Here is a 21,606-nt window from a genome sequence, read left to right on the forward strand (position 1 = left end):
GGAGACAGGAAAGTTGGTTTCCTTTACCTCACTAAGGAGCAAAAGCTCTCACATACGTGGGAGGGGGTATGAAAATGTGCAGCCCAAGAGCACTGGGGGGGCCAATGGAAGTGAGGGGAGGTGAACAGAGGCAATCACTGGAAATATGCACAGGTTCATTTCCCTATTGTTACTAAGGAACAAAAGCTTTAACCCACAGACAGAATATTATCCACATTTATATCCTAAGGGCACTATGAAACCTCAAAGTGGCTAGAGTTGGGGGAACGGAGGCAACCAGTGAAAATCCATTCCCTAGATCCAACGTGCTCTATAGCAACAAAGGGAAAAACGTCTTATCCCGCATGAAGGAAGGTACCACGACTGCAGGAAACGGACACTGGAGGAATATCGTTGTGCCTGGATGGGGTAGAGCAAACACAGGGGGATTGACAGGTTTCTACCCTTGCAGGTGGGCTTGAGTAACTTTGGAAATGAATGGAGTCTGAAAAAGCAAAAGAAACTCTTCATAAACACAATATGGTCACTGATAAATCCGTTTCCTTCAAAGATACGAGTTAAGAGTTCCAAAACCACTATCATATCAAAGATATGAGTTAAGAGTTCCAAAACCACTATACATGTATACTGGAATGGAACAATTAAATAAACATATGACAAATGATGGAATCTAAGTTTTATACCGTTAGAATGGGAAGTTATTGATAAGCAAGGAGGGAATGCTAAAATGACCATCTGGTAATAGATCAATATGAACAAATGTTTTACCTACTAGGCATACAAATGGTTACGTATAGAATTATGTATAGATATATGTATATAAACATGAATATATTTTCTTTTTATGTCATCTAGAAACATCTAGGAAAAAAGATGTCCAGATAGGAATGGGTACACTTACCACTCAGACGTTGGTTTCCAATACCATTCTTTAATAAAAGGAACTGGAACTCTTTGAAGAACTTATGATTCTATGACCTGGGTGGGAAATATGCAAGATGAACTTGGAATATATTGTAGTACCAAAATGAAGAAGGGGAAAAATGGTGAGGATATATCAAAAAAGTAGTCGAAACAGCTTCCAACAGCCAAAGCTGGAATGATCTGTTTACTTTCCACAAAAATCCACCTTAAATACAAAGATGTAGGTTACCTAGAAGTTAAAGGTTGGAGAAAGATATACCATGGAAACACTGATGAAAAGATAATGGGATGAGTGTGGTTTCTGATTCCACGAGTAAGGAACTCAGAAGTCACCTCTCCATTCTAATAAGTAAAAAAGTTTATGGACTGACAAGTCCACAACTTTTCTTATACCTTGAAGAGAGGAAAAGACACAGGACAAACCCTCAGTCCCAAGATAGAAAGATAAAGAGGTGGACACAGGAATCACGGCTTATCAGGGCAGAGACTCAGAAGTGGGAAACACCACAGAGACCTGTGTCCTGGTAGAAAAATCTGGACTGTAATTGAAAAATTGCTGGAGAGTCAAAGTGGACAAGTCTGATACTTAAAATCTCTATGGGGGCCCAGGCATGAGGGTTGAGCACAATACTGTGAGATTTACCTCCAGGAGCTTAACCAGGTCCCTACAGTAAATATTAAAGAAAAATTCTCTCACGCTTCTGGCAGGGGGAGGGAACAGGAACTCTTTTGAAACATGCCAGGGTACGTTGACCTTCCTAACATGGCCTACCCTTTGGGAAAACGAGTCAACCAGAGCCTAACCTGCTGGGTTGTTATAAAGCCTAACCATCCTGGGGGAAGGGAAATGCCCAACTCTGGAAAGCAGTGGTATACCATGTAGTAAAATAAAAATAGGCAACTCCAGCAGGTTCTAGCCACCTTGTCCCATCTAAGGTCAGAAACAAATGAGAAGTACTTGTGAAGTTCACGGTTTAGAGGCATAGGCTCATGAAAAGACTGGTACCTAATCATAGAACTCCAGAATGCTTCCCTCCTTTCTCACCAATACATTACTAATGGCCAATTTACAGCAGTCCTTTTATCTAGTATATCATATCTATCAATAAAATTACAGGCATACTGAAAGGCAAAAACACGAAGTGAAGAGACAGAGCAAGAATTAGAACCACACATAGCAGAGATGGTAAAATTATCAAATTAGAGTTTAGAACAACTATGATTAATATGCTCAGAGCCTCTAATGGATAAAGTCGACAATATGCAAGACTACATGGGCAATGTAAGCAGAGGGATGAAAATTAAAAACACACACACAAAAAGAGCTGCTAGAATATAAAAATCTGTAACAAAAGTGAAGGACAACTTTGATGGACTTATTCATACACTGGATGTGACTGAGGAGAGAATCCCTGGCCTAGAGGATACATCGACAGAATCCTCAAAAACCAAAAAGCAAAAAGGACAAAGATTGAAAAAAAAAAGAACATAATGATATCAATGGTTGGAGTAGGGATGAGTGGACTAGATTTACAGCAATGTAAGATTTATGTGAAGCAAAGAAATAATAATAATAACATGTAAAGTATACATGTCAGCAATTAGGACAGCTGGTGGCTCTCATTAAAAATATTCCACCAACCAACTGGTTGACTGAGTAACTTTTTTTATGTATAAAATAAATAATAGAATAGAAAAGAACAGAACAGAATATAGAATAGAAAAGAATAGAATAGAAATATAGAATAGAATAGAACAGAATAGAATAGAAAAGAACAGAACAGAATATCCAAGGACTGTGGGACAAATTCAAAGGAAGTAGCATATGCATACTGGGAATACCAGAAGAAGAAAAAGGGAAAGGAACAAAACAAACATTTGAAAAAATAATGAGTAAAATTTCCTAAAATTAAAGTCAGATATAAAACCACAGATTCAGGGAGCTCAGAGAACATGCAGCAAAACAACCAAAAAACAAACAAACAAAGAAAAAGAGACAAAAAAATAAAAACTAAATAAAAACTACTATATCATTGTTAAGCTACAGAGATAAGGAATATCAAAAATAAAAAAAAGATCCAAAAGAACTTGGAGGGAAAAATACCTACAAGGGAACAAAGATAAAAATTACATCCAAGTTTTCAGAAAACAGGCAAGCAAGAAGAAAGTGGATTGAGATATTCAAAGTTGAAAGGAAAATACCATCAACCTAGAATTTTGAACCATGTAAAATTATCCTACAAAAGTGAAGAAGAAATAGAGCCAGACAAACAATAATTGAGAGAACTGTTGCCAATAGACCTATATTGCAACAAATGTTAAAAGAAGTTCTTTAGAGAAAAGAAAGGAAAAATAATATATTTTGGAAACTCAGATCTACATTAAGAAGTAAAGGTAAAATGAAAAACTTTCATTTTTCTTATTCTAAAAACAAAGAGAGTGGGAATATTTATTCTGACAAATTAGACTTCAGGACAAGAAAGAATATGAGAGAGATAATGACTTATATAATTATAATGAGATATATATTTTTAAGAAGCCCTAACAATGTCTCTGAACCAAATGATAGAATTCCAACAAACATGAGGCCAACCCAGGAAATACATAAATCCACAATTATAGAGAAAACTTAAATATTACCTAAAAATACTATCAATTAACTTGACTTTATTCATACTATAGAAACTCAAGCATGGAGTTATAAATGGTCATGGAGTATCTACCAACACAACCTATCAAAATTTTAAAAATAGAAATAATGCATTATTCTTTAAATACTCTATGACATATAGTATTTAAATTAGGGATCAATATCAGAAATATATCTATAAAATCTCCAAATACTTGTAAATTAAATAATGCATTACTAAATAGCCACAAGTGGCACAGTGAGAAAATATCAAAGGAAAAATATTTTTAAATATTTTGAATTAAATAAAAACAAAAACAAGGATTGTCAAAATTTACTTAGCAGGCAACTTTTGGCTTCATGTGCTTAAGTTAGAAAAGAAGAAAGGTCTAAAATCCGATCTAAAATATAATCTAAGTTAGCACATAAGAAACTAAAGAGGAGTCAATTAAACCTTAAGCAACCAGAAAGAATGGAATTCTATGGTAAGTGTAGAAATAACTGAAATTCAATAGAGATGACTAATAAAGACAAAATCCACTCATCTGAAAAGAAACATGAAATTAATATTTAGCCAATATGATCAAGAAAAAAATAGAGAAGACACATATTATCAATGTGAAGGATGAAAGCAGAAACATCACTTCTGATCCTGTAGACACTAAAGAATAATAAGAGGAAACTATGAACAAGTCCAGGTTCATAAATCCAATCGATAACTTAGATGAAAGGGACCACTTCATTGAAAGTCACAACTACCAGAACTCATGCAAAAGAAAACTATTACTTGAATGCATTCCATCTATTAAAGGAATTGTAGTTAAAATCTTTTAACAAACTACACCTCAGAACCCAAAGGTTTCACTGGTGACATGGAATGGAGGGGAGGTCTTGCAGACACCCCGCCGAGGACTATCATGAAGGGCAGCATCACACTCTACGTTGTAGGCAGAACATGGCAGAGCTCTGTGGCCTGATTATACCATCCATTACCCCAGGGCTAAACATTTCTCAAGTATAAAGGATAAGAAGCTATGGAATCTCAAACCTATCCTCTGCAATAGAATTTCTCAGAAATCCTCTAAAGAGAAAGTGACATTGCCAGGATAATTTTGAAGAACATTTTATTTAGCTACAATCCTGCTGTCATTTTCTATATGTTTGGTGTTTCTCTCCCCTTTTGATTAATAGAGACATTCTCATAAATAAAAGATCTTGGTCTCTTGAAACTGTCTGTCTTGCTCTCTTATTTCCCCTGTGAAGTCATAATCCCCCATTTGTGACATCACAGTCTTTCCACTGCAATCAACAGTGATGTTTCAAGCTGGGGATTAAATGCTTCAGAAGAAGAAGACTTTACAAGAGCAGAGGGACTCTCAAGGAATAAAGATCCAATTAGCATGTAAATGCCCTTTTTAATTAAAAAGAAGAAGAAGAAGAAAATCAAGGAATGAGTAGATAGTCTCAGGATGGGAGTGGTTTTCTTGGAAATAACAAATCTGGCCTTCCTCTTCACTCTCCTCTTTGACCCCCCTGCCCCTTGAGTGAACGAATACTTAGTGTTAAGAAAACATTAAAGGTGGACAAAGTCTGTGAACTGTGTATATGAGTATTGTTCCTCTGGCGTAATTTCTGGACCTACTGACCAGGATTAAAGCAAAATTAGAAAATGGACTGCTGCAAGAAGTAGGCATGGTCCCAGATATACACCAGTCGGCTTCGACTTCCACTCCAAGGGCACTTGGTGCCAGCCTTCATCTCCACCACTGTTCGTGAGCCATCCTTCGGCTTCGTGAAACCTCAAAGGTCCTCTCCACTTCGGAACTTCACTATATGCTGTTCCTTCATCCAGGGATACTCTTCCTCCACATGCTTTGCCAATATTGTCCTATTGATCATTCAAGTCCAAACATCAGTGCTTCTTCCCCTGAGGGGCCTGCAACGGCCCCTTGACTTTCCTCTATATTAGGACCTTGATATTTTAGCACCTTGACACTTTCCTCGCAAGTATCATGATGCTATTGTATGTTTACGTGTTTGATATTTTTGCATACTATCAAAAGTTCCTTAGTAAGTTCTGTGTTTTATGAACGTAAGCAATACATCTGTTCAGCACTCTATAACACATAGGACAAAGCCTGGCACACACACATAAACACATTAAATTCCTACAAAAGTAAAACTAAGGATATATGGTCACCTTTGGAAACCTATAGAAGAATCACTGCTTAATTTTAATAGAAAATTAAAAGTCTTCCAAGTCCACATCAAATTCTACATCTTTATATCTCCTGAAGTAATGCTCCTGGTTGCTCTCATCACATGCCCTCTGCTCCCAGGAGTTCTGTGATAACCTCGTAAAGTAGAAAATGAGTATTGACAGGCAAGTCAGTCAGGGAGGGGTCTCCCTCTAGGCATTCATCATATACATGTGCTTATGGGGCATATATATATATATATATATATATATATATATTGACCAAATAATTTATTACCTAACCAGAACTCTTTTATGTGTAAAAGGGAATGCTAGTTTTAATTATGCTAGGATCATGGGTATAAAGCAGTACTTTTTTTCAGGGTCATTGGAACATATAATTGCTACTTTATCAGATATTGTGATACATCTTAGAGAGCATACATATAAAAAGGAATTACTTCTTACCTTAAAGTTCATAGAGTATATTGAAAAAGTATTCAATAATATATATACATTTATAACTATAAAGTGATAACTTATTTTTAAAGTTATAGCTGAAGAGTTGTAGGTATTGAATGAATCTATACAGAAATCAACAATTATTTCCAAAAATACAAAATTATGTTAACTAATAGACCAATTTTTCAAGTGACCCCATTGTAATATGATTTCAAAAATCACTGGACTGCCCCAGCTGGTGTGGCTCACTGGATTGAGTGCCAGCCTGTGAATCAGAAAGTCACAGGTTCAGTCAGGGCACACGTCTGGGTTGTGGGCCAGGTCCCCAGTTGAGGGTGTACAAGAGGCAACTGATCTATGTATCTCTTGAACATCAATGATTCTCTCCTTGTCTCCCTCCCTCCCCCTTTCTTTAAAAATAAATAATAAATACATTCTTTTAAAAAATCAATAAACTATTCTACATCAAGGCTCTAAACCAACTTATGGCTATGGGGCCTACTTGCAATACAAAGAAAAAGAAAGGATCTGAAGACTATGTATACTTTCATATCATTGAGGTCTTATCTGTCAAACAAGATACCAATGGGAGAAGACTTTGTTCTTCTCCTGTCACCCGAATGTACAGTCAGTAGTTTCTAAGGTCCCTCCCTGCACATGCTCAGTCACATTGTGTTGATACATTCATTGTTTTAGCAGTTCTGGGCACAAAAGAGCACTTTGTCCTGCTCTACAGATATACAGTGAGGGCAGTAAGATGAGATGGCCTTCTGCCTTTTTTTTTGGGGGGGTGGTAAAATCTAATATCAGAGAACTTACAATTGTAGGCGTGGATTGAACACTACAAAGACATTGGTCCATCACTGGAAAAACATACTGTGTTAAGCAGCACAAAGTTGGTTCAAATTGTGCCTGAATTCAGTCTATTCCATTTTATCCAAAGGGATTATTGTTTTCCAGAATTTTAAACCTGACGGAAACAAAGTCACATTAGACTTCAAAAGATAGTGTATGAGGAAACTTTACCTCAGAAGAAAGAAGCAGTTTGCCACATACTCAGAAGTAGAGTTGTGATGAAACTCTACCATCCTGAGTTGCAGTTGAGAGCACTTTTTGTCTGCCACTCATTAGTCAGTTAGTTCTCTCATCATAGCAAAATGTATGCCTGGTGCCTACTATTAATAATTTAGTTTCTAAAGTTTTCTGTAACTTTAGGTTTAAAGAAAGATATTTCTGGTACCAAGGTCTCCTCAGATGTAAAGAATGCCTATATTTCCCCTCTATCTATGCATGTAGAAGTCTTCAACATTTATGAGGATCAAGTACTTCCAGAAAGATCCATAAATGACACTGATCTTCAACTCATATTACCTACTAACCAAAGGAATAAGAAATCAGAACCCTAAGGCAAAGCAGTGAAAGCTTAATTGCTCTAAAAGTATACGTCCTATTGTATTTTCAATTTGGCCTTAAGAAATTTAGGCAATCTCAATCATTGGGGGAACTAAGAAAAGAAATTATCTTTAAAGAAGGATGAAGAGGTGCTTAGTTATTTCTTTACTTCCCAGCATGTCCCTGTTAGAGATGGTGTTTGGGGATTTGGCCAACACTCCTCCAGTGGCAATTTTTTACTGTCTGAAATCATCATCAATATCATCATCATTAATGACAACAGTTAATATACAATGTGTCAAGCACCACTTTAAGTTGATATGCATTTATGAAATTAAAATGACAAAAGTTCTATAATACAGGTACTATTATGCAGCTTTTGCATATGAGAAAATTATAGGTCAACACACAGTTGTCCTTACTGAGAACACAAAGTCATAGCGGTGGTCAGGCTCCTGTCGTGCATAAGCTGCTGTATGTGTTTTTCACTGATTTGTGGATGGATGACTCAAGTGATAAATCCGTTAGGTGCTATGCAGTTCTTAAAGGAAAAGACACTGTGTTTGCAAGGGCAGTCAGGGAAGGCTGCCAAGATGAGTTTGTCCTTAGTTCACTCATGAAGTGAGGAGGATGTAACTGACATACATGAGGGATTTCAAAAAAGGTGGTCAATTGTGGGGAAATATATTAGAAGGGTTGTGATATTAATGGTTGGAGTAGGGATGAGTGGACTAGACTTACAGCAATGGAAGATTTATGTGAAGTAAAGAAATGATAATAATAACATGTAAAGTATACATGTCAGCAATTAGGACAGCTGGTGGCTCTCATTAAAAGTATTCCACCAACTTGCCCTGGCTGGTGTAGCTCAGTGGATTGAGCGTGGGCCTGTGAACTACATGATCACAGTTTGATTCCCAGTCAGGGCACATGCCTGAGTTGCAGGCCAGTTCCCAGCAGGGGACTCAAAAAAAGCAACCATACATTGATATTTCTATCCTTCTTCCCTTCCTCTCTAAAGATAAATAAATAACATTTTTTAAAAAGTAAAAAGAAAATTCCACCAACCAATTGGGTGACTGGGTAACGTTTTTATATATAAAATAAAATAAATTAACTAAATGATCTCTAAAGTTCCTCAAGTTTCAACTAATTCTGGGACTTTATACTATAATGAAAATAGATTATTTTTGTTTTATCTTTATTTTACTCATTTCTTTATTTTTAAAATATATTTTATTGACTATGCTATTATAGTTGTCCCATTTTTTTCTCCCCTTTATTCCCCTCTGCCCCGAACCACCCCTCCCACCAACATTCTCCCCACTTAGCTCATGTCCATGGGTCATGAGTTGTAAGTTCTTTGGCTTCTCCATTTCCTGCATTATTCTTAACCTCCTTCTGTCTATTTTGTACCTACCAATTGTGCTTCTTATTCCTGTACCTTCCCCCAGTCTCCCTCTCCCCCTCCCCACTGATGTACCTCCACATGGTCTCCATATGTGTGATTCTGTTCCTGTTCTAGTTGTTTGCTTAATTTGTTTTTTTTTCCCTTAGGTTCAGTTATTGATAGTTGTGAGTTTGTTGTCATTTTACTCTTCATATTTTTGATCATCTTCTTTTTCTTAGATAAGTTCCTTTAACATTTCATAAAATAAGGGCTTAGTGATAATGAACTCCTTTAACTTAACTTGAACTCCTTTAACTACTTTATCTGGGAAGGACTTTATCTGCCCTTCCATTCTAAAGGATAGCTTTGCTGGATAGAGCAATCTTGGATGTAGGTCCTTGCTTTTCATGACTTGAAATACTTCTTTCCAGTCCCTTCTTGCCTGCAAGGTTTCTTTTGAGAAATCAGCTGATAATCTTATAGGAACTTCTTTGTAGGTAACTGTCTCCTTTTCTCTTGCTGCTTTTAAGATTCTCTCCTTATCTTTCCTTCCCTTCACTGTTGGTTCCCTGTGTACTTTTCTTTATTTCCCTTTTCATAGCCTTCACTTTTTCCTCTATTTTGCAAGCATACTCAACCATTTCTGTGAGCATCCTGATTACCAGTGTTTTGAACTATGCATCTGATAGGTTGGCTATCTCTTCATCACTTAGTTCTATTTTTGGAGCTTGATCTTCTTTTATTTGGGATATATATATATATATGTATATATCATATATTGTCTTGGCATACCTGTTACATTGTAAGGGGCAGAGCCTTAGGTATTTGCCAGGGCAGGGCAACCCAAGCTGCTGCGTTGTGGTGCTATATGTAGGGGAGAGGTCCAAGAGGGAACAGTGCTGCTTGTTCAGCTCTCTTCCTACTTTCAGTCACTTCCCTTGCTACCTGCAAGCAAGTTGGGCCCTTGTGGTGCTGATTCCCAGGTTGGTGGTTTTTTTGTACATTGTAGGACCCCATGGGCCTCTGCAACAAACTCTCCTGTGAGACTGTGAGTTCCTCTCAGCACTGTAACCTCCACAGGTTTTTACAGTCAGAGGTTTTGAGTCTTTATTTCCCCACACTGGCACTCTGGGTTGTGTGGTCTGTCTCATTCCCCACTTGTTCCTCCTGGTTTAGCTGCATGTGAATGTGGGAACACCTGATCCTCTAGCTACTGCCTTGCCTTCTGGGTCCTCCAGCTCTGCCTTACTGGTCATCCTTTGTGCCCAGCTTCCCGTCTCCACCCCTTCTACCAGTCTGGATGAATGTTTCTCCTTTAACTCCTTGGTTATCAGACCTTCATACAGTTCAGTTTTTTTGGCAGTTCTGGTTATATTTTGTTTTAATATTTGTCATTGTCCTTCTTTTGTTTGGGTGAGGAGGCAAAGTGTATCTACTTATGCCTCCATCTTGGCCAGAGGACTAATTCTGAAAACAGATATGTTAATCTTCATATTACTGGTAAACAAATTAAGGTCCTATAGAAATAAAGTGACTTGTCAAGTATCGCACCAGCTGAGTAACCAGTAAGTATCAAAAGTAAGCGTAGAACCAAGGTCTTATAACATCTAGCTTTCAGATGGAGAGTATAAAACAAGAAACAGTTTGGGGACATTATTTACCACATTCATTATTCTAAATGATAATATGGCTAAACATTGAAATAAATTGAATAAAATTTTTTAAATTTTTATTTATTTATCTTCAGAGGGGCAGGGAAGGAGAGAGGGAGAGAAACATCAATGTATGGTTGCCTCTTGTGTGTCCCCTACTGGGAACTGGCCTGCAACCCAGGCATGTGCCCTGACTGGGAATCAAACCACGATCCTCTGGTTCGCAGGCCCACGCTCAATCCACTGAGCTACTCCAGCCAGGTCAAATTGAATAAAATTTTAACTTCATACAGAATAACTCATTTAAAGGTTTTTGTTTGTTTTTAGCTTTTAGTAACATATCAACAGCTAATGTTATAATGCTTGTCTGCCCCTCCTCAGCTTTTGTTTTTTACTTTTTGCTTCTTTCTTTACAACAGAATTTGGGATTTGCAAGAACACTGGGATAACCCAGGCTCCAAATTTGTTATTACTTATATTAAATAGCATCTCCCTTTTTTTGCTGTGTCTTCTACACTATGTGAAAGAAGAATCATAGTCCTCAAAGATGATGTGGCTTGGGCTGTGTTTGAAAAAAAAAGGAAATGAAAGAAAGGGGGAAAAATAATACTGATCCTGCAGTTGTTCACAGTGAGGTTCACCCATCAGAGCTGAAAATAACCTATATTTTATTTCCCTTATTTTTAGAAAACTGCCGTGGACACAGGGGTGGCCGAGTGGCCAGCTGTGCCCTGAAATGCCTGAAGCCATTGCAATCAGTGCTCTGCTGTCTGAGGCTCCCAAAATGAAACACTTTGAACACTCATTCAAAGGTGTGAAAGCATGAAATTGGCACAATGGCAGCGACCACAGCACTTCCTTTTTATTATTTTTTTTTATTTTTGCACTGCCTTCTGCTTCCTTGTCTGCCCTTTCTGCTTTCTGTCTCTTGATTCTGACAGTCCTTCAAATGTCTACTTAAAGAGCTGTGGCAGCCTGGGAGAGAACTGGAACGTGTTCTTAGGGAGTCTCTATCTTGAAGTTGAGGAGAAAATGGCTGCATTCAAAAACCCTGGAAAAGTAGGCTTAACAACAGATAAGATGAGTCTGGGAAAGCTGATGTACAAAAGTAGATGCATTAGAGGGCAGGTCACTTATTGGTTCAAATTAAAGTACCTTAGCCTTCATCCCACCTTCTTGGGTGTTTTCCGCACCATTCCAATCCTATTTATCGCTCATTCTTACTCTCTTATTAATACATTCTGTTCAGGACTTTGGGATGGTCTCAACAGATCCTGGTTTGTATAGTAGAATGCAGTCCAGATCCTGTCATGCTGACAGCCCAGTGAGTTTACCAGTATGTGTTGCTGCACAGCATTAAGGCACAGCAGGTTTGCGTTTCACTTAGCGATTGTTTTTGAAAAAGTTGGCCAAAATAAGCCTGCGCACCACCACTGACTCTCCCCAAATTGTCACAGGAAATTTGCACTCCTCTGTGCGTCTATCCATTCTTTCAAGAAGAGCCACTGTCTTCTTTTTTGACCAGGGTTTATTCAAGAATCTACTCAACACAATTCCTCCAGGATGGGTTCCTCTGTCCCTGGTTCATAAGTCTTAGCGCCTTTTCGCATGCACAGAGATGGAATTTTGTATAATCCTGTGTGTTTTCATCTCACAAAATCCCTTGCATCCTCAGACTCCTTCCCACCCCTATTCCATTCCTTGCAGTACCCAGGACCCTCTAAGTCTTCTGCATCAGGGATGGGAAGGCACAGTGGAACTGTGAAGGACAAAGAAGATTTTCATAACTTAAAGTGGGGAAAAGAGACTTCTGTAGCTCAAAACTCAATCTTCACTCTAAACAATAGATGTAGGAAGAATTCATGGAGGCAAGAGCCAGAATTTCCATTCTGAACTTGATAGATATTAAATGGGTTGGGAGAAAGATAAACATCAGAGAGGAAATATGAGTTAGATGTTGGTGACTGTCCCTAAGAAGGGACAATACTTCTGTAAGACTAAAGGTACTCATTATAATGGCAAGTAAATGGAACATAAATGCATATGTTAATTGTAACACAGGTGGATCCATTCACTGTCAGCCCACAGCCCACATGTGTGAGCTGCAGGTTTAATCCCTGGTCCACGTATGTGTGGGTGGCAATGGATCGATGCTTCTCTCTCTCTCATTGATGTTTCTCTCCCTCTCTCCTCCCTTCTCCTCTCTCTAAAAATGAGTAAATATGAGTCTTTTAGAAAGTTGAACTTTTATTCAATATTTTGACCATTTGATACATCAAAGGACTGGCCTTTCTGTGTGTCAGCATTGATGTTTTATACACATGTGTGAATGTATTTGTATGTGTATATGCATGTCTTTGTATGTATTTATATGTGGAAGGGATGGAGCCAGTAGAAAAAACTAATATATTTAATAATGCATCATTTAGGATGTTTGAGGATGCAAAAAGCAGAGAATATGCTTTAAATTAACATTTATTTTTTTATTTTTTAAATAAGCATTTAAAAGGAAGAAAAACAAGTTTCTTACTAACAGTAAGTACTTGGCTCTATTACTAGGTTCATCGACTGACTTCATGTTAACCTGTAAATTGTGTAACCTCTGTCTTTTACATGTTTCTGCTTTTTACACGTTGCCTTTGTTTTTGTCCAGTGTCCTTTATTGTCACACGTGGCAATCTCAGTTCTAAGTATCGCCTACAAGAACACAACGTGAAAGATGAGATGGACTGTTTCTTCCTCAGGTCCCTTTGTAGGAGTCAAAGGACCACTCAGAAAAGCTTCCCCGTAGACCGCCCCTCACTGCGTCACTGGCCACATGCAAACACTAACTTAGTCCCTGGCAAAGACACTGGGACCACCACAAATTGCTTAACTTGGCAGGATTTATCTGAGTCACACTGGGGAGGGTTGATTTTTCTGGAAAAATGGGGTTTTGCCTTTAAGGAGGACAAGAGTAATGGCAACAGTATTTGCTAAATGTAAAAATAATAGTAGCTATAAGAACAATAATGATAGTAACTAACGTTGGATGAGGAGTTACTCTATTTGAGACCCTGTGCTGAACAGTGAAGTACAGAACTGCACTTAGTACACATGGCAACCCTGGCAAGATAAGTATGCTGAAATTCAAAGAATTGAATAGATATGTCCAAGGTTACACAGATAATAAATGACAGAGGAAAGTAGAGATTTAAAGCAATGGCTGCCTGTCTCCAAACCGTTTCTGGTGTTCCACAGTGAAGACAATGAAAGAGCATATGCTTTTGAAGCCCAGATAGAGTTGTGTTTTATGAACTCAGTGAACTATTTGCTAGAACCACCATGGCCACTTTTTAAAACATGTAATAGGCTCATCTAAACATAGTACTTGCTGATTGTAAACTTTCTTGTAATAAGAATATAAAAGCTGCTTTCAAGTCTCTCTGCCAGCCTTTCCATTAATGATCTGTTTTAGGGTCACTCAAAATCTGGATTTCTTTGTCAATTAAAGTGAGTTAGAGGAGGCTAGCAACTGGACACAGTGGACGAGTCTGTCGATCTAATGCATGAACCTGTGAAATTTTACCATGACTCCCTTCTTCTCCTTAGAGACAAATATTATCATTAAAGAATAGCAATGCTGTATCCTCAGACAGTTCTTTGCAAATTGCCAAAGGCGGCTTCTGCTGAATTACCCATCACTGGAGCTTCAAACTGGAGCTCAGCTCTCATTTTAAGAGGAGACAATCATTATATGTGAGTGTTATCTTTTTAATGGGCAAACTTATATGGCATCATAAAGTGTTTGAGAGAGTTTTGGACTGATCTTTTTTCTATACCCCTCCCCCAAAATCTAAATGGCAAAGTTTATTCCATTCTTCCTGTCTAGCCATGGCTTTACCTATGCTTTCTACTTACCTAGCAGGCATGAGCAAACTTTTCCTGAGCATTGACTTCCTGACATCTTAATATCTAAGTTCTCTAGCAGTTCCAGACCTTCATGTAAATACACAAGTGCATTCTCGACTTTACATTCATGCACTGGTGTATCACTGTTCAATGTGTGGAAGACAGCGCTCATCTAAACAGCAGGAACGCGAGCAGGGGGCCCATTTGACATTTCTCTTCCAATTGTTACCAACTACAGTGCCAGGCAAATGACTGGGGCCATAGGAGATAGGTGTTCTAGGAGATATTTTGTAATTTATATTAATTTGCCATTTACTGAATTCAACAGTCCCATTCCTGGTCTTGGAATACATCCTGAGGTAGATGATACAGCAGTTTGGGCAGGACAGGTGATGGGTGGGATGACACTTTTATACCACTAGACAATAAACAGCCTAGAAGTGTAAATGATTCAAATGCAAAATGGTTAAACATTTGCCAGTCATATTCTGTAGGACAAAGTTTTGCTCACTCTTTTCACTTGCCTGATTTCCTTTCTCCTTTTTATCCTTTATCTTATTTATTTTTAGCCCAACGATAGGCATTGGCTTCTATTCAGCAGGGAAACTAATACAAATTTTTAAAATGCAAGCAAACCTGCCAAAATGTCCACATTATTTTACTGAATTAAAATACTAAAAGATGCAAGTGAAGAATATATCCATCTACTACTGGATGCATTGATGAAGTTTAAAAAAAATCAACAGATTCACTTGCCTTCATTTACTCTTTTCTGTGGTTCTGTGGCCTCAAGCTGCTTACTGCAAATTAGATTTTGCCTTAATATGCTAATGTTGAGTAAGGGAATTGGGCTCTAAATAATTAAGTTGTGAGAAGTACAAAACTAAAGCAATCTATTAATGCGATATGAACATCCCTTGATTATATTTGCAGAATGAATTTACCTGCTTTAAATGGTGAATTAGAATTGAAAGGTAAATTAAAATTTAGAAGAAAATACAATAATAAACCATCACTATCCATTTTTTTCCCTTTTGCTATTTCAGATGTGAGAGGCTCCACTCAGTTATACTGCCACATAAGAGTACATTGCCACCCTTGGCCACCAGAGATATCTCTTGATTGATAGATTGGCCTTTACCACCATTACCCATCCTCAGCCCTCTTTGTACCTGTACCAGAGGTGAACTGCAACAATTTCATTATAGTTGATGATTGCTTCGTTTATCATTATTCTTATAAAATTGTAGACTGGTGTTTTATTTCGTGCAATTTGAAATCATGTAAAATGTACTGTGGCTTGTGTGTGTGTGTGTGTGTGTGTGTGTGTGTATCTCCTTGCTTTTGTCACTCAGTGGCCCTCTTGATGAAACCAGAAAAAAATCTTGGGGTCAATATCTCTTCCTTGTATAGCTCTTTGATGGGAATTCACATGGGCATATAGTGCGTGCTGTCCTTCCCATTGTGCCAGTGGGGAGTTTTATGAGAGACTTTCTCCCCAGGAAAAGGGTTTGGGAAAAAAGAAAAAGCACAATTTTTTACTGAATAAGACCCCTAGATACGAGCTGAAACAGGTCCATCCAAGCAAAGACCATGGAGGGCGTCAGACTTGGGCATTTAGTCAGGAGTGCCAATGTCAAAGGCACTGCAGGGTAAGGCTGCACTGGGTCTGAGGGATAATTTGTGAGTTCAGGGGTCTTTTTCTGTTGATGCCTAGGGTGACCTTACAGTGACGATGGCTCTCTCCTGAACAGCACGATGGGGGACCCTGAGGCTCCTGACTGTCGCCCTGGATGGGCGGGGAATACAAGTTGGAAGATGGCAGACTTAGATACCAGGTAGGCAGGGGAGCTGAGGGAAGCAGGGGCCTTAAAGGAAAGAGAGCTAAGGAGAGGCAGGAAAGACTAGAAGGCCACTGGGCCTCCTCTGGTGGGCAAGGGAATGTGCAGACTTGGAAAATCCCTGACTGTGTGAAGGTTAAAAAAGAAAACTAGCAAAGTGAAAAACAACCAAATAAATAAAAGCCCACCAAATAAAGAGTCATAAATATTTTCCTAATTTTTCATAGTCTCCATGCTATCTATTCTGTTTCCTTGAAAAATTGAATTATGATTCCTGAAAATCACAGCCTTATTGTATTTTCCACGGCCTTGCCTTAATAGATGATGAATCATTAAGTAGCACCTGTCACAGACAAGAACCCTTCGCAGTCATAGTGCGTTTACACCCTGCGAACTGCAATTAAGCCCATATTTTTGCTTCCCGATCTCTCATTAGCGTAGATTTGAAAAATAACTAACAATGAAAATTTCACATTTGCATATAGAGACTTAATAAATTTACCTTCACTGACTTGGAAACTGGAAACTGTGAGTGGAAAGAATATGATTCACGGACTCAGAAAGCCTAGATTTTGAGAGCCATTCCTGCTGTTCTGTTCGGTTCGGTTTTGTTGAATTTCTTTAACTTGAGCAACTGGCTTTTCTCTTCCACATCTATAAAATGGAGGTGATATTAGCCACTTCACAGAGTTGCAGGAATAAAATAAAATGCATAAGAAGGTGTGTAGTATCTGATACATACACACCCATACACACAACATTTACCTATACCACCTGTGTATAGTTTATGCATGTAAGCCATGTACAGTTACTGTTTTGAAGAGTTCTCTAATGACAGATACTCAGTGTGCTTGCTGCATCTGCTGGGAGAACTTGCCCTGAGTCCTCAGTCAGCACGAAGTTCTATTATTTCAGACTCAGCTAATTTCATGATCACACAGCTCCCTATACTAAGAAGGCAGCCTTCCTGAAGTCTCCATTTATGTCTTCTTCTACCCCCTGGTCATCATCAACTTCAAGTTAAACTCACTAAATCACCGCTTCCAGCATAGGTTGCCTCTGCTTAAAAACTTCTATTAGTTCCTCATTTTCTACCGAATAAGGTTGAGGTAAAGATCTCACTCCTCCTGCCAGGAAAACGTCTCTGAATACCCGCCACACATGATTTTATTCTAGTCTGAATTGATATGTGTCCAACTCCTATATGCCTGTTACATATTCGGAACTATTGCCATGTGTTCCTGTGTATTATTTTTTTGGGGGGGGAGCAGAAATTGTGTCTTCTTCTCATGTATCTCCCCTAGTACCTACTCTTTTGCCCTACAAAGTCCTCTCTCATTATTTTATCCTCACCCAAATATATACTTTTCATTGACTTTAGGGAGAGAAGAAGGGGGTGAGAGGGAAAGAGAAACATCAATGCGAGAAAGAAATATCGATCAGTTGCCTCCCATATATGCTCCAACAGGGGATGGAACCTGCAACCAAGGTATTTGCCCAGACTGGGAATCGAACCCTCAACCTTTTGGTGTATGGGATGATGCTCCAACCAACTGAGCCACCTAACCAGGGCAAGTCTTCTCCCATTTTTATTGATATTAATATTAATAATAATTCCATGCAAGGCTGAATCCACACATAGTTCTGTGCACCTGTTTCAGGTGCTTAATTAATCTTATTACATAGCTGAAAGAGTCATTTAGATATGGTAAATTGTCCATAGTGAAAACAGATGATTTTCTCTTAAATCCAAACACACATACACAGGACACAGGTTCTTTACATTTATTTCAGAGAGAGAGACACAGAGAAATAAATACATGTAGGTTATGTATGGAGGAGTGGGAGAGAGAGGGGGAGATATGTTATACTGAACAAAGGTTCCTGCTCTGCTGGCCTTATCATCTGCAAGATGAAGGGATACCATTTCAGCCAATAAAGGTTTTTCCTTTTTAATTTAATGTCATCATTACCAGCTATATTCTCTAAGACTTTCTTATTCATAGGGAAATGAGAGAAACAGGTACCCAATGATCTCAAACCAACATACATTGATACCTAAAATTTTCCACCCCAGTATCAGTGAAATGGTCTGAATATATACAACCCGAAAAGGTCAAATAGTCCAAGAATATAATTGGACTCAACATCACATTGTAATTAAAGCCGCAGAAGGCGCGTACATGCCACCTTTCTGTCTCTCAAATGCAGAGGGAAACACAGTCTTCACAGACCACAGGAAAATGCACTGATTAATTACACAGTGATGTGATATTATTCCTGCCAGGATAGTCCCTCTGAAATGTCAGAAGGATTAGAAGTGCCACATCTTCCTCCCAGACTCTAATCTTAAAGGGCCCTAGGATGAAAACACAGCAATTACGTTCATAGACTGTGTCAATTTTACAATAGAAAAAAGAGCGTTCCCAACAGCAAATAATTATAGCACTGCTTAATGATTGATTTAACATAGAAAACCCATCTAATTCCTTTTGTCATTACAATCTACAGTACTAACAATCTAACAATGCTGCCTTCGTGGATAGACATTACATTAGCAATAAGAATAATGCTAATACAACACGCAGTTTAACTTGTTATATTGCGAGTTGGCAATGCTCCCCCATACACAGTTATTAGTGTAGCGCACCTTCCGAGTGAGACAGAGCAGCTGAGAATTTGCTTTTCAGCATCTGTGCTAATGCAAAAGAGCATTGTAACCCAAAGTAGTCTCCTGCATATTTTATGCAGCAAGAGAGAATGTGTTTTCTGTTTTCCTAGGATATAATTCCAAAGTCTGAAAAATGTAAGCCCTAGCAAATCGATTCATGATGATTCTAAATGGATCCCTATGTGGATGACATGCAAATGCAACTCTTGCAAAAGATTACCTATGGAAATCTAGCTAGTCTACAAGTCAATAGGCGTATCACAGTGTGAAGAAAAACAAAACAAAGCAATCAGGAGCGCTCTGTGACTTTCTTGTGCTGAGTGATAATGGGGACAATAACATCATGCCAGAAAATTGAGAATAAAATTATGGAAAGAAAAGAAAAAATTATGGAAAGTTATCTTTTTTCATGGCATTCCACATAAAATTGTATGGGTGGTTAAGGAGTTTTCAAACCCCTTTTCTATCACTACTTCAGGGAATAGCTTTAGGTAAACTCTAGCTGCTTAAAGATCTGATTCATTCAGTGGCATTACTGACTCATCAGCTCCATAATTACAGGAGGCCTACCTCTGTGAGGTGTTGGGAAAACAAAGACAAACACAGGAACTGGGCTCCCTGTTCAGCTGGGCAGTGCTGACTGATGAGCACAGGTTCAATGAACACTGATACATATGGGTCACTGTGTTGGCTCTGCATGAACCACCTACGAAATGCGTGAAGATGTGGAGCTCCAGGTTTCATTGGTCAGGTGGAAGCTCAATTTTGCAGTCAGTAGATCAGTGTGCATGAAGAATACTTAGGGAGCCAAACTGTTTCCAAACAAGGGACCAAGGCGGGTAATTATTGGCTTACCCAGAGACGCCAAAAACTGTAACAGAACACACATCCACACAGGGGCAAGGGGGTATGATATACTATAACTGAAAAGACCGCCAACTAGGTTCAATTGTCCTCTGTCTTAGGAACGATGTCTCTCAATGCCAGAGATTTGTGAAAAGGAAAGGAAATGTTTATTTAAAGCTATACAGACTTAAAGTAGTGACCTCATGTCTTTATTAAAATATCAAAGTCCTTTTAGGATACCCATAGATGCCCACAGTGCTTCCTTCTCCCCCTGCTCTAATTTGGGGTACCACTGCTCAGGAAAAGAAGCACACGTCCGTGTTTCAGGCTCCTGACGCCATCAGCTGTGTCACCGTACAGGCAGGATCTCTAGTGAATCCAAAGCCATGTGGCACCTTCTCATGGCCTACTGGCAAGAGTTCTTTCACTCTTCTTCCAGGAAGTCTCTCCTGTTTCCCAGGCCATGTGGTGAAAGGGAGCACCCCAAAGCTGTGCAGTCCTCTTCTACCAAAGCTGCAGGGGTCCCCACTCTAGCCAAAAGCGCGGGGCTCTCTTGCTGGCTACAGGGGTCTTCACTCTGCCAGAAGCGCATGGCTGTCCCGCAATCCATAAAAACATCTTAGTCCCGAGCCTAGCACATTCAGTGTTAGCTCCAGTGTTAGTCCCTCTCACCCTTGTAGGTCCGAACTGTCCTGCTTCAGTGTACATAAATGTCTTTATTCGGACTGTTCCTGAAAGGATACAGTTCAGAATTGTTTTCCATGTTATCCTTTGCTAAAAATAATGGGGGGTAGTCCTGATAGCTGGATACTCTTTGGACACATCCAGATTTTGGTTCTGCTGAATATGGAACATGAATATGAACCTACCAAATCACTATCACCAACAATGACTCAGTTTCCAAGCAAATCTCTGATTGCTGCTCTCATATGACCACTTCATCTTTGGGGCTGCTGATAAAGAGAGGACTGATTATTTACCTTTAGACACATCACGTTATTGTGAGAAGTCCCTCCCTTGCTGTAGCAGAGGGAACTCCTTGGCCACTTGGAGAAGAATTGCTGGTAGAATCAGGAAATCAAGCTTTCCTCAGGCCGCCTGCTATGCGATTATCTACGACTGCAGAAAGCCATGGGGGGTTATTTTTCTTTCTTTATGTATCTTTGTCTCGGTCCCTCCCCCTCTTTCCATTTTGCTCTGCCTCTGTTTTCCTTTTGTGCACGAACCTTTCTTTCAAATTTACACAATCTCATTTTTAAAAATTTCACATCTTCTCGCAGGAGGGCAGAAAGCTGGTCCCTAGGTACCAGCTTGTTTCTTATAAACTTGGTCTCAAGTTTTGCCAAACTATTAATAATGAGATTTGGAAGGTATAAAATTAGGCTCTATATTCTTGAGGTTTCTATGCATGAAGTTGGGGCAGGGGTTACAATATCAGTCTGTCTCCACATCATAAAAAGCAGGCTGTTTTTAATGTACTCAAGATGCACACATTAGTTTTTCTGAGGGTAGATCATGTTTGATTAAAATACAGTCGCTCCATTAGCATTATTTTTATATTGCCCCTGTAAATAACACGAGAAAGAAGAAAAGAATTTCATCACATGGAGAATTTAACTCTTCGTGTCTTTAAAACTAGTTTTATTTTTCCTCTAAGAGTGGTGATTTTCCTTTTGATTATATTATATTATTTAGAAGTCAGAATTCTCTC

The sequence above is a fragment of the Sturnira hondurensis genome, unplaced genomic scaffold (genome assembly GCF_014824575.4).
Source record: "Sturnira hondurensis isolate 20B ecotype Veracruz unplaced genomic scaffold, ASM1482457v3 Scaffold0001872, whole genome shotgun sequence".
NCBI classification, from domain to species: domain Eukaryota; kingdom Metazoa; phylum Chordata; class Mammalia; order Chiroptera; family Phyllostomidae; genus Sturnira; species Sturnira hondurensis.